Source organism: Phoca vitulina, unplaced genomic scaffold, assembly GCF_004348235.1.
Source record: "Phoca vitulina isolate PV1807 unplaced genomic scaffold, GSC_HSeal_1.0 scaffold52, whole genome shotgun sequence".
In the NCBI taxonomy this organism is placed as follows: Eukaryota; Metazoa; Chordata; class Mammalia; order Carnivora; family Phocidae; genus Phoca; species Phoca vitulina.
In genome coordinates, this window is record NW_022589755.1 from 3206909 (window position 1) to 3219137 (window position 12229).

The 12229-nt window shown below is 45.7% G+C and overlaps 1 protein-coding gene across 1 annotated transcript in view; it reads right to left on the reverse strand.

Moving 5' to 3' along the window:
* LOC116622339 (leukocyte immunoglobulin-like receptor subfamily B member 3) overlaps positions 1–12229 on the reverse strand; it is a 205279-nt gene that overhangs the window by 38536 nt on the left and 154514 nt on the right.

Consider the following 12229-nt stretch of genomic DNA (forward strand, 5'->3'; position numbering starts at 1 on the left):
CCCACCTTTCCTGAGCATCCCAAGTTAACGAGACCTCCTGAGAGATCAGAGCCTGGCTTTGAGAGGGCTCCCTCTCCCACACAGGAGTCTATCCCCATCCTTCCAAAAACTCACCGAAGCAGAGAAGGACTGTAAAGGTGATGGTCATGGCGCTGCCTCCCACTGGACAAGGCTGCACAGATGGACAAAAGCACAGAAACTGGCAGACCTGACATACCCAAAGGATGCGGGCAGCAGGGGGCTTTCCCATTGGTGGGCTCAGAGAAAGGGGCTCCAGAGGACGCCTGTGCCCCTGCAGACAAGTGAGACCTGATCTGTGGTGAGCCCAAGCTTCTATCTACTAGGCGTGACCTCCTTCCTGAAGAGGGTGGGGACCGAGTTTCCAATCCTGAGTCAGCCCCGTTGGCCACATACAACCTGGGTGTGCCCAAGGGAATACCACTTCCCTTCTCAAGATCTCCATATATGGGGATTTCTTCCCTTCAGCCAGTCACCCAGCAAATGTCCATTTGAACCCTTAGATTTTTTCCAGGCCCTGGACATTCATCTGTGAACGAGAAGATGTAGTCACAGTGCCGGCAGGGCTCGGATTATCAGAAGACAGATGTTCAATAACGGATCTCACAATTACTTATTTGAAAAAGAGAAACACACAGAAATATGAAAATGTATAGCAGTAGGGAACTATAAGCTGTATATTAAAAAATAGAAACCTTGTACCCATCCTCACGGGGTATCCTTAAGGACTGATTATGCACTCGCCATCACTCATCATCAGGGAAACGCAAATCAAAACAACAATGAGATATCACTGCACATCTATTAGGATGACTATTCTCGAAACACACACACAAAGACAAAAAGTACTGAAGAGGAAACAGAAAAATTGGAGCCTGTGTACACTGTTGGTGGGAAGGCAAAATGGTACAGTTGCTGGAAAACAGTATGGAAGTTCTACAAAGTATTAAAAATAGGACTGCCATATGATCCCGCAATCCCACTCTTGGGTATTGATCCAAGAGGACTGAATTGGGATCCTGAAGGAAAATTAGCACTCTATTGTTCATTGCAGCATTATTCCCGGTGGCCAAGATGTGGAAACAATCTAAGTGCCATTCAATGGATGGATGGATAAATCACATGCGGCATCCACATACCATGGAATATTATTCAGGAAATATTCTTAAGAAGGAGGAAATCTTACATTTGTAACAACATGGATGGACGTTGAGGACATTGTACTAAGTGAACTAAGCCAGTCACAGGGGACGGATACTGCATGAATCCACTTACATGAGGAATCCAAAATGTCAAACACGTAGAAGCAGAGAGTAACATTGTGGCTGCCAGGGGCTACGGGGAGGGAATGTGGGGAGGCGATGTTCCACGGGTACAGACCTTCGGTTCTACAAGATGAGCAAGTCCTAGGTATCTGCTGCACAACATTGTGCCTGCAGGTAACAATACTGGATTATACACTTAGGAATTTGTTAAGAGGATTGATCTCATTTCTATTGTTCTTACCAATATAAATTTTAAAAAGACAAGTCACTATGGTGTCAGACTTCATAGTCAAGATGGCAGACCAGGCCCATGTTTGGAGTCCCCTTCAGCTCCAAATGCAGGGAAGCTCTGGACAAAACGTTTGTAAAACATGTGGTCATGGCCAGACAAAGAGAGAAGTGGGGGTTCCATGGGGGAACAAGGCTGCGTAGGAATGACCAGGGGCTGAAGCAGTGCAGTTGGAGCTGTGCTGAGAGGGAAGACTTACAGTATGTTGGTGACCTTAAAAATAAGCCTTGCCAGTTATTTCACCAGCAAAAGATGGGTTTATCGGAAAATAGGAGAGAATCCCAGACCGGAACAAACATGCTGCACCAAAATCATGGTCAAGTCCAGGGAACAAAAGGGAGGTATGATTTTTAAGGAGAAAGGGGGTAAGTTGGGAAGGTTGCAATAAACTAAAAGTACAGTGGAGTTAAGTGGGCATCAGAAGACTCCGGGAACCAGACTGAGGGTTACAGAAGGGAGGTGGGTGGGGGATGGGGTAACTGGGTGATGGGCATTAAGGAGGGCACATGTGGTGATGAGCACTGGGTGTTATATGCAACTGATGAATCATTGAATATTATATCAGAAACTAATGATGTATTATATGTTGGCTAATTGAATTTAAATTAAAAAAAAAAAAAAGGAAGTGTGGTGGCTTCTCATTGGCCGAGCTGTTGCCCCGGGGGATAAGCATAGCATCTCTCCCCCTGGCTGGAATAGAGGAGTAGTACTCAGAAGCAAGGTCAAGTCCATGTAAGTTCAACTCCACCTCTTCCTGTTGGGTCCACCATTGACTACAAGTGGTAGAGCATGACAGTTTCCTGGCCAAAACCTCCTGACTCCATTTTAGCAACCGATTTTCACCATGCAAAGAACTCTGAACAACAAAAAGACAAACAACCCAACTACAAATAGGCATAGGACTTGAACAAATATTTCTTCAAAGAAGACATGCAAATGGCCAACAGGTACATGAAATAGTTAAATAAATGAATGAATAAATAAATAAAATCTTAAAAAAAGAAATTATACACAACTCTCTCATTTTATAGCTCAAGCCTCACACAGAAAGAGAATAAATAACATGTGCCCAATACTCATATGAAAATTAGCAAAACCAAATTAAGCTGTCAGACTGAGTACAGAGCTCGACTCTCTTCCTGGTTTCCATTGGGATTTGTCCATTCCAAGGCACAGAGACACCCTCTTCATCCTCTTCATCGGTGGTGGCCCTCAGCCCCCAGAGGCCCTAGAGACCCTAGATACTCATCACAGGTAGTCATGGAGCCTGGCTGAGGCCAGAAGGTAGGTTTGGGAAGTGCTCCTGGAGGAGAATCAGAGGTGGAATTTCAAGGGATCCTTCACAATCACAGTTGTCCTAGAGGAATCTCTATCTCTATCTCTATCTTCCCAGAGCTCCCCTTCCCAAGCCTCCCTCTCCCCAGTAGGCAGAGCAGCTTCCAGAATATATCCACGCCCTAGTCCCTGGAAGCTGTGAATCTCTTACTTCACGTGGCAAAAGGGACTTTGAGGATGTAATTAAGGTTTACAAACTTTGAAACAGAGACATAGCAGTAGCCTACTGATACACTTAAAAATAAGAGAGGTGAGGGAGGACGAGGTCTATCAGATATTACAACACAATAGAAACACTTTTTAACAAAACCATCTAGTACAAGCACATAAAGAGAATAGCCAAGCTAAGAATTGAATCCAACTAGTTATAGAAACTTAGTGCATTGAGAAAGTGGCATCACACATCATTGCAAAAAAAAAAGGGCATTTTAAAAAATAAATGGTTTGCTGAAAACTGAATTGGATTTATCCTCCATATTGTGTAGAGCAAATAATTAAGAGATATAAGTATATAAAACAAAACCAAGTAAGTGCTAGAACAAAATATTGAAGAGCTTCTTCATAATGAGAGAGAGATGTTGGCGGGGATGCGGAGAAAGGGGAACCCTCCTACACTGTTGGTGGGAATGCAAGCTGGTGCAGCCACTCTGGAAAACAGTATGGAGGTTCCTCAAAAAGTTGAAAATAGAGCTACCATACGATTCAGCAATTGCACTACTGGGTATTTACCCCAAAGATACAAAAGTGAGGTTTTTTTTAAAGAAAAACTCTTGCAAGGAGAGGAAAAAGCCCATAAGCCAGTTTGAATAACAAGGCAAAGAGAGAAAGAACATATATATCACATATATCATATTGTATGATATAAATTGTAATAGTTTATATATATGCATTTGTGCATCTACATACATATATATTACATAAAAGGGCTAATTACATAAAAGGGTACATTTCCCCAATACAGTAAGTTAGAAACAAAAAAAAATGGGCAAAGCCTATTATCCCTTAAGATAATGGACACAAGACATGAATGGATAAATAAAATGTGGTCTGTCCAGACTGTGGAATATTATTTGGCAACAAAAAGGAATAAAGTCCTGATTCATGCTACAAAGTGGATAAAACATAACACATTATGTTTTGAGCGATACTTCACATGCTAAGTGAGAGAAGCCAATTACAAAAGATGTGTATGGTTCACATTCATATGAAATGTCAAGAATAGACAAATTTATGGAGAGAAAGCTTAGTTGCCCGGGGCTGGGGAGACAGTAGTGATTGCTAGTGGGCATGGGGTTTCCTTTCGGGGTGATGAAGGTGTTCCAAAATTGACGGTGGTGGTAGTTGTTCAACTCTGAATAGTTCAAAAAGCCACATTGAATTGCACACTTTAAAATGGGTGAATTGGGGTGCCTGGGTTGGCTCAGTCAGTTAAGCGGCTGCCTTCGGCTCAGATCATGATCCTGGGGTCCTGGGATTGAGTCCCGCATTGGGCTCCTTGCTCAGCAGGGAGCCTGCTTCTCCCCTGCCTGCCATTCCCCCTGCCTGTGCTTGCTCTCTGTCTCTCTCTCTCTTGCTCTCTCTGTGTCAAATAAATAAATAAAATCTTTAAAAAAATAAAATAAAATGGGTGAATTGTATGGTATGTGAATCATGCCACAAACTGTTACCAAAACCAAAGTCTGAAGCAAACTGAGATATTAACTGAAAGTTTGTATCCTGTCTGTGCACGTGACGTGTAATCATATAAACAGGTGCTCTGTGCATTCATCACAAGAGAATGTCAAATGAAAGTCACACGTGTTTCAGAGGTCAGATTCGAGCATTTCTGAACATTGACCACAAACACCGCCAGGAAGGCTGTGCGGAGACACTCACTCTCTCCCCTCCGCTGGCTGGCAGAGCCCAGAAATGTGATGACACTGACCGCAGAAAATCCAGTAAGTTACATGACCAGTGAAACTCCCATCGGCCCAGCAAACTGCTCTCAGGAATCTATGGTGAAGACGTTGGGGGACAGAGACGAAGCCATCCCTGTGCGTTGTCTGTCACCAAAGCTCTGTCCATTAAATCCAAAGAGAGGAGACTATTTGGGAGCATCTGGGGTAAAGCAGCCATGGACGTAATGAAGAGGATTTATATGAACCAATACGCCATGGCCTCTGGGATGCACAGTATGGCAGACTGGACGCCCCCCCGCCCCGCTTGCTTTGATGTTTGCTGTCTCTCAGTGTACAGTAGGTAAGAAATTATGTTCCCTAGATGACAGCGTTCTGTGGTCAAGGTCATCCTCATCTACATGTTGAGCTTCCCTGCCTACTGCAAAACTGTCTCCTTTGGGTGTCCCCAACACCCCCGGACCTGTGTATAGACACCCTCCCCATTTCACCCTTCCGGACCCAATCCCAGGAGGGTGGGCTCTGTGGTCGCTGTCCGTGGTGCTGACTGGTACTTGGCCTTTCGGTCCGTTTCAGCACCATGGCCAGAGTCTACGAAGGCGGCAAAGTTACCCTATTCCGATATCTCGGTTGGCAAGCTTGCCTCAGCGAGCCCCCATCGTTGGTCTATGTAGCCTATACAACCTATATAGCCTCCACGCAGGAGTCAAACAGAAAATATTCAGTCAGAGTGTGAAGATAAACTGGAAAACTACAGGGGGATGTAGTTGTTGACATTAATTTAAACTCCCTTCACAATCTGTATATCCTGAATGGAGATAGAATGTGGAAGCTCAGGATTTGGCCACACGCTCGGCATGCCAGCCACTGGAACAGCCCATGGTGTCATATAATGTTAGCTCTCCCTATCTGCCTCAGAACATCTCTTACCAGACCAAGTTCAGGGTACGAGCTATTGGGTATGACCAAAAGATACTGGACTTGGGGGCACATCAAACTGGTTTCAAAACCTAGAGCTGACTCTTGCGAGCTCTGGGTCCTTGGGAATATCATTTCACCTCTTTGAGTCTCACTCTGCTTTTCTCTAAGATGGCAGTGATAATGGTACCTGCTTCGTAGAAGTGTTCGGAAGATTGATGGTCAGAGATTATTATACTCTGCCTTTCACAGGAGGCAACCAGTTTAGCTAGGAGGGCAGGATCTGGAGCCAGGCAGTCTGGGATTTGATCATAGCTCTTTCTCATTAACTATGTTGTGACTTAGGGAAAGTCACCCTCATGCCCCTGTGTTGCCATCTAAGAATGAGGATAATGCTGGGACCTACTTCATAGGGTTTTGGTAAGAAACTAAACAGTTTCTATGTGTGATGTGTGAAGTAAAGTGCCTGACCTATAGTTAGCACCCGTGCAAGATGGGAGCTGTTCCTACCATTGTTGCCCTCATCATCATCATCATTACCCTAGTCGTTATGTGCCTAGACACAGCCTGACAAACTGCCTGAGGTCAGGAATGGTAGTTGTTTTTATAGACTACTGTTAGGATTGCTGACAGTGGATACAGATGAAGACACGGGAGCTAAGAATTGAAAGTGACTAGCCTGGGGCCACAGGGCAAGAGTTGGTGGAAGTGGGACATGAAGCCCAGCCTGTCTGATGCCAATGAATGGGCTTTTGCCACAATCCCACCTGCCCACATTTAGCATCAAGGAGGGAAGGACCTTAGGAATCCCCTCCTCCACCCCAGAGGGAAGACCAAGTCTCACAGTACTTTGGCCAGGAGTTTGCAAGGATCATCTTTCAGTCCTTCCCTCCTTCCTCGGCTTTGCCACTTGAACGAGAAAAGTTGCTTCATTCTTTCACAGAACCTGCAGTCGGCTCCCGGGAACTTTTCCTGGTGGGATTGGGGGCGGAGGGGGAAGGAATTGTAGATGGTCTTTGTTGCATGGGGTATTGCGAGATGGCTCAGCGGAAGGAGGAAGGAGCTGAGACTCATGAGAGGGAGCCCCAGAGACAGAGCTCAGCTGTCCTGGGAAGCAGGCAAACGGCTGCAGTCCACTCCCAGTGCAATGGTTCTCCTGGGGCTCCCTCTGCTGGCATGGTCCTCACTCCCTCTCTTCTGCTTCCATCCCTATCTTTCTGGGGCCTCCTCTCTCTGTAGATTTCTCTTCCTCTTTGTGTGTGTCTCTGTCTCTCTGTCTCTGTCTCTGTTTCTATCCTCTCTGGGTCTTTCTCCTCTCCCTCTGAACCTAGATGGGGTTGTTTCAAAGTCCTTATGGGTGTTGGAAATCCTTTCTGATGGCAAAACCTGACCCTGGGTCACCCCACCCCTTAGCCTCCCCTGTCCACATCCCTGAGCTGCTGGAGAAATCCCCATAGCCTGTGCATTGGTCACTGCACCATTATGACCTCTGACTCTCCTGGTCTCTGTTTTCTCATCTGCTCAGTGGACCTAATAATAGCACCTACATCATAGGTTGATGTGAGGACTACATGAGATCATATTTGAGAAGTGCTTAGAACAGGACCCAGCACACAGCAAGGGCTCAACAGACATTGTCCTGCAGTTCTGAGGCTCCTCTGACTAACACCTTGCCTGCCCCCCGCAGCCACCTTGGTGCCAGGATCCAGGCCTGTGGGGGGAGCCTCCCCAGCACCCGCCCACGCCCTACCCCACCCCCACATAAGATGGCCTAGGCTGCAGTCACCCCTCCACCTTCCACCTGCTCTTTCAAGAAGCAGCGCCCCTGCCCTGGGCTAAACCCACTTCATGTGCTCTGGACCTGGACTAGCCAATACCAGCCACTACTGGCTATTTCCTTCTAAATCAATTAAAATTAAGTAAAATTTAAATTTCAGTTATTCAGTTCTGCTAGCCACATTTCAAGTGCTCAGCGGCCACATGTGGCTACCATATTGTACAATGCAGATAACAGGACATTCTCATCATTCCAGAAAGTTCTGTTGGACAGATCCCTGTCTTCCTTGCTCCGGGGGGTCCTCTCCATCATAGAACATACCCTCTCCTGTATCTTCCATCACTCCTTCTCTGTCAGGGTCAGACTGCCTGAATTCAAATCCCACCTGCACACCTTAATAGCTGCAGTAACTAAGCTATTTAAACATTTTTAAAAATTAATTTTTAAAAAACCTGTATGTAGGGGCGCCTTGCTGGCTCAGTCAGTAGAGTATGTGACTCTTGATCTTGGGGTTGTGAGTTTGAGCCCCACGTTGGGCATAGAGATTACCTAAAAAAAATAAAGTAAAATAAAATCTATATGCAGTAACAATGAATGATTCCCAAAAGAAACTGCTAAGTGGGAAAGAAAAAAGCTGTAGCTCAGAATCAGCCACTAGGAGTTCATTTGTGCATTTCAAATGTTTTCTTGGAGCACGGTTTAGCTCAGCAGTTCTCAACAAGGGGCAATATCCCCTGACCAGGGACATATGGAAACACTGTTAGTTGACCACACTGGGGGGGGGGGGGGGGGGAGAACTACTGGCATCCAGTAGGTGGAGGCCAGGGATGCGGCCGAACATCCTGAATGCACAGGACAGCCCATCCATGACAAAGAATGATCTGGCCCCAAATGGCAATAGCAGAGAGGTGAAAAATGCTGATCGGTGTGTTTGCAAGGACCCACCCCGTTTGGGAGATGTACACCCCAAACTAATTTCAGGGGATACATGAGAAGGAGATTGGATTGGAGGAGGTCATCAAAACCTTACTAGTCAAGGTTTATTTCTCTCCTCTCTTTACAAACAGGGTGTATTCATGTATTGTTCGTGTAACTAAAAATTACATTAAAAAAAAAACACAACAACAAAATAGTACCAAATGTATCCAAACCAACCAAGGAAACAAAACTCTTTCTCTGACCCTACCTCTCCCTCCAGATACGCTATGTCTCCTTCCTTCCTGTCATAGCCAGACTCTCGGGGTCTTCACCTCCTCTCTCCTTCCTCCCCACCCACCCCAGTCTGGCTTCCAGTGCCAGCCCCCTTGCAGCTCAGCCAGGCCACAGCTGTCTCTGGGTTGTTACTGAATCCAGTGAATCTTGTTATCGTAGTTGACCTCCTTTTGAGACTGCAGGGAGGGACTGTGCGACCTCCCTGAGCTTCTGGAGCCAATCTCTCTCCGCACCCTTTCTCTGGCTGCCACCCAGGACCTGTCCAAGTTCCTTTCCTTCTTACTATCCCTCCAGTGTCATTCTTCTCAGATGCTTTGTCCCAGGCCTCTGCTCTTCCTGCATTTCAATCCAGAACCATCTACACAATCGGTGGGATATATTGCAAATGAAAATGTGTGGTCCCTTGTTCAAAATTATTAATAATTTCGGGGTGCCTGGGTGGCTCAGTTGTTGGGCATCTGCCTTCGGCTCAGGTCATGATCCCAGGGTCCTGGGATCGAGCCCCGCGTCGGGCTCCCTGCTCGGCGGGAAGCCTGCTTCTCCCTCTCCCTCTCCCCCTGCTTGTGTTCCCTCCCTCACTGTGTCTCTCTCTGTCAAATAAATAAATAAAATCTTTAATAAATAAATTAATTAATTAAAAAAAATAAAGTATCTTACAGACCTTAAAATAGATTATCCTGGCATGATGGTGAATCTTATGTGTCCGCTTGGCCCAGCTACAGTGCCTGGTTATTCACTCAAACACTGACCCAGGTGTTACTGGTGGAAGCATTTTGTAGATGTGGTTGATAGTGATGATCAGTTGACCCTAACTAAAGGAGATTACCCTTGAGAGCATGAGTGGACCTCATCCAATCAGTTGAGTAAAACAAAGGTTTCTCTGGGGAAGAAGAAATTCTGCTCCTGCAGCATCTGCTCCAGCCTAGTAGAGTTTCCACTCTGCCCCATGGATTTGTGGCTAGCCTGCCCCTCCAAGCACAAAATCCAATTCCTTGCAAAAAATCACATATATGGTTTCACTTATTTGTGGAATGTAAGGAATAGCATGGAGGACATTAGGAGAAGGAAGGGAAAAATGAAGGGGGGGGGAATCGGAGGGAGAGATGAACCATGAGAGACTTGGGCTCTGAGAAACAAACTGAGGATTTTAGAGGGGTGGGGGTGGGGGATGGGTTAGCCTGGTGATGGGTATTAAGGAGGGCACGTACTGCATGGAGCACTGGGTGTTATACGAAAACAATGGATCATGGGACACCACAACAAAAACTAAAGATGTGCTGTATGGTGACTAACATAACATAATAAAATTTAAAAAATAATAAAAAATAAAAAATAAATGTTAAGCTCTGTAGGGTGTGTTCTGGTTCCCTGGAGAACCTTGATTGATACATCTGTGTTATCCAGGTGGGCCCAATCTAATCACATGAGCCCTTAAAAGCAGAGAACTTTCTTTGGCTAGAGGCAGGAGGGAGATGGAGCAGAATGAGAAATCAGAGAGATTTGAAGCCTCAGAGGGATTCCACTCATCGCCAGCAGAAGGGAGCTGCATGGAAAGCACCAGAAGGATGCAGGCAGCTTCCACACACCAGCCCCAGCTGGCAGGAGCCAGGGACCTCGGGCCCACAGCCACAAAGAACTGAATTCAGCCAATGCCTCTAATGAGCTCGGAAGAGGATTGTTCCGAGTAAGGGGCACAGCCCTGCTGACATCTTTTTTTTTTTTTTTTTAAAGATTTATTTATTTATTTGAGAGAGCGAGAATGAGAGAGAGAGAGAGTACATGAGAGGGGGTAGGGTCAGAGGGAGAAGCAGGCTCCTCGCTGAGCAGGGAGCCCGATGCGGGACTCGATCCCGGGACTCCAGGATCATGACCTGAGCCGAAGGCAGTCGCTTAACCAACTGAGCCACCCAGGCGCCCGAGCCCTGCTGACATCTTGATTTCAGCCCTCACAGACCTAAGGTCCCACCCAGACTCTCACCCTACAGAAACTGTGGAATAAAAAATCTGGGTGGTTGTCAACCACACAGGTTGTGGAGATTCCTTACACCAGCAATGGAAAACCAATCTCCTCTCTCTCCTCTCTCCTGCAAATCCTGTCCGTCTTGGTTCTCAAGTCCAAGTAAGCCTACCCAAATCCCTTTTGGTTGTACCTTCCTCTCCATCCTCATGGCCCCTGCTCCAACTTAGGCTCCTCCCCAGGGTCCCTGCGCCTAGCCTCACAGCCTCCCAGCCAGGGCCAGGAGGAGGGTGACGCAAAAAAAAAATAATAATAATAATAAATAAATAAATAAATAAAGGCAACATCAAAGAGTCAGTAACCAAGATTGACAACTATGTGACACAACAAATGAATAAATGCAACAAAAAGAATCAATAACACAACCATGATGAACAAAATATCAAAGTTTTAAATGAAGATGGCATCCGTGTGACTGATTTTCCTTTTTGTCCCCAGGATCCAATACAGCTCATCACAACCCTGATCCTGTCTTTATTTGAAGTTTTTTTTTTTTTAAGATTTATTTATTTATTTAATTTGAGAGACACAGAGAGAGAACACAAGGGAGAGGGAGAAGCAGACTCCCCACTGAGTGGGGAGCCTGATGTAGGACTCTATCCCAGGACCCTGGGATCATGACCTGAGCCGAGGGCAGACGCTTAACTGACTGAGCCACCCAGGTGCCCTGTTTATTTGAAGTTTTTGATTTTTTGTTGTTGTTGTTCATTATGGATTTTTCCTGCATCCATCATTAAAATATTGCATTAAAATCTTATTTACCCTAAACAAAGTGTGGTCTGTCCATGCCATGGAATATTATTCAGCCGTGAAAAAATTAAACACTGACCCATGCTATGATGTGGATGAAACCTTGAGGACATCACACTCAGTGAGAGAAGCCAAACACAGAAGACCACATATCTAGGATTCTGTGTATATGAAACGTCTGGAACAAACAAACCCACAGAGATAGAAAGCAGATTGGTGGCTGTCAGGAGCAGGGGGAGGGGAATAGGGAAGTACTGCTTATGAGTAAGGGGCTTCCTCTGGGGGAGAGGGGGAGATGAAAATGTTTTGGAGCTAGATAGAGGTGGTGGTTGCACAACACTGGGAATGTACCAAACACCGCTTTTATTTTTTTTTAAGATTTTATTTATTTATTTGAGAGATAGAATGAGAGACAGAGAGCATGAGAGGGAAGAGGGTCAGAGGGAGAAGCAGACCCCCCGCTGAGCAGGGAGCCCGATGTGGGACTCGATCCCAGGACTCCAGGATCATGACCTGAGCCAAAGGCAGTCGCTTAACCAACTGAGCCACCCAGGCGCCCCAAACACCACTTTTAAATAGTTCCTTTTATGTTATGTGACTTTAACATCCATAAAATATTTAATAAAAATCTGTATTTAAATATATTATTTATCTTGGTTACTGAGTTTTGTGTAACCCTCTTCACCCAACACACCCCCCTAAATTTTGCTCTGGATTTGAATCGCAGCCTTGCTCCAGTCAGTCCCTCCCCGT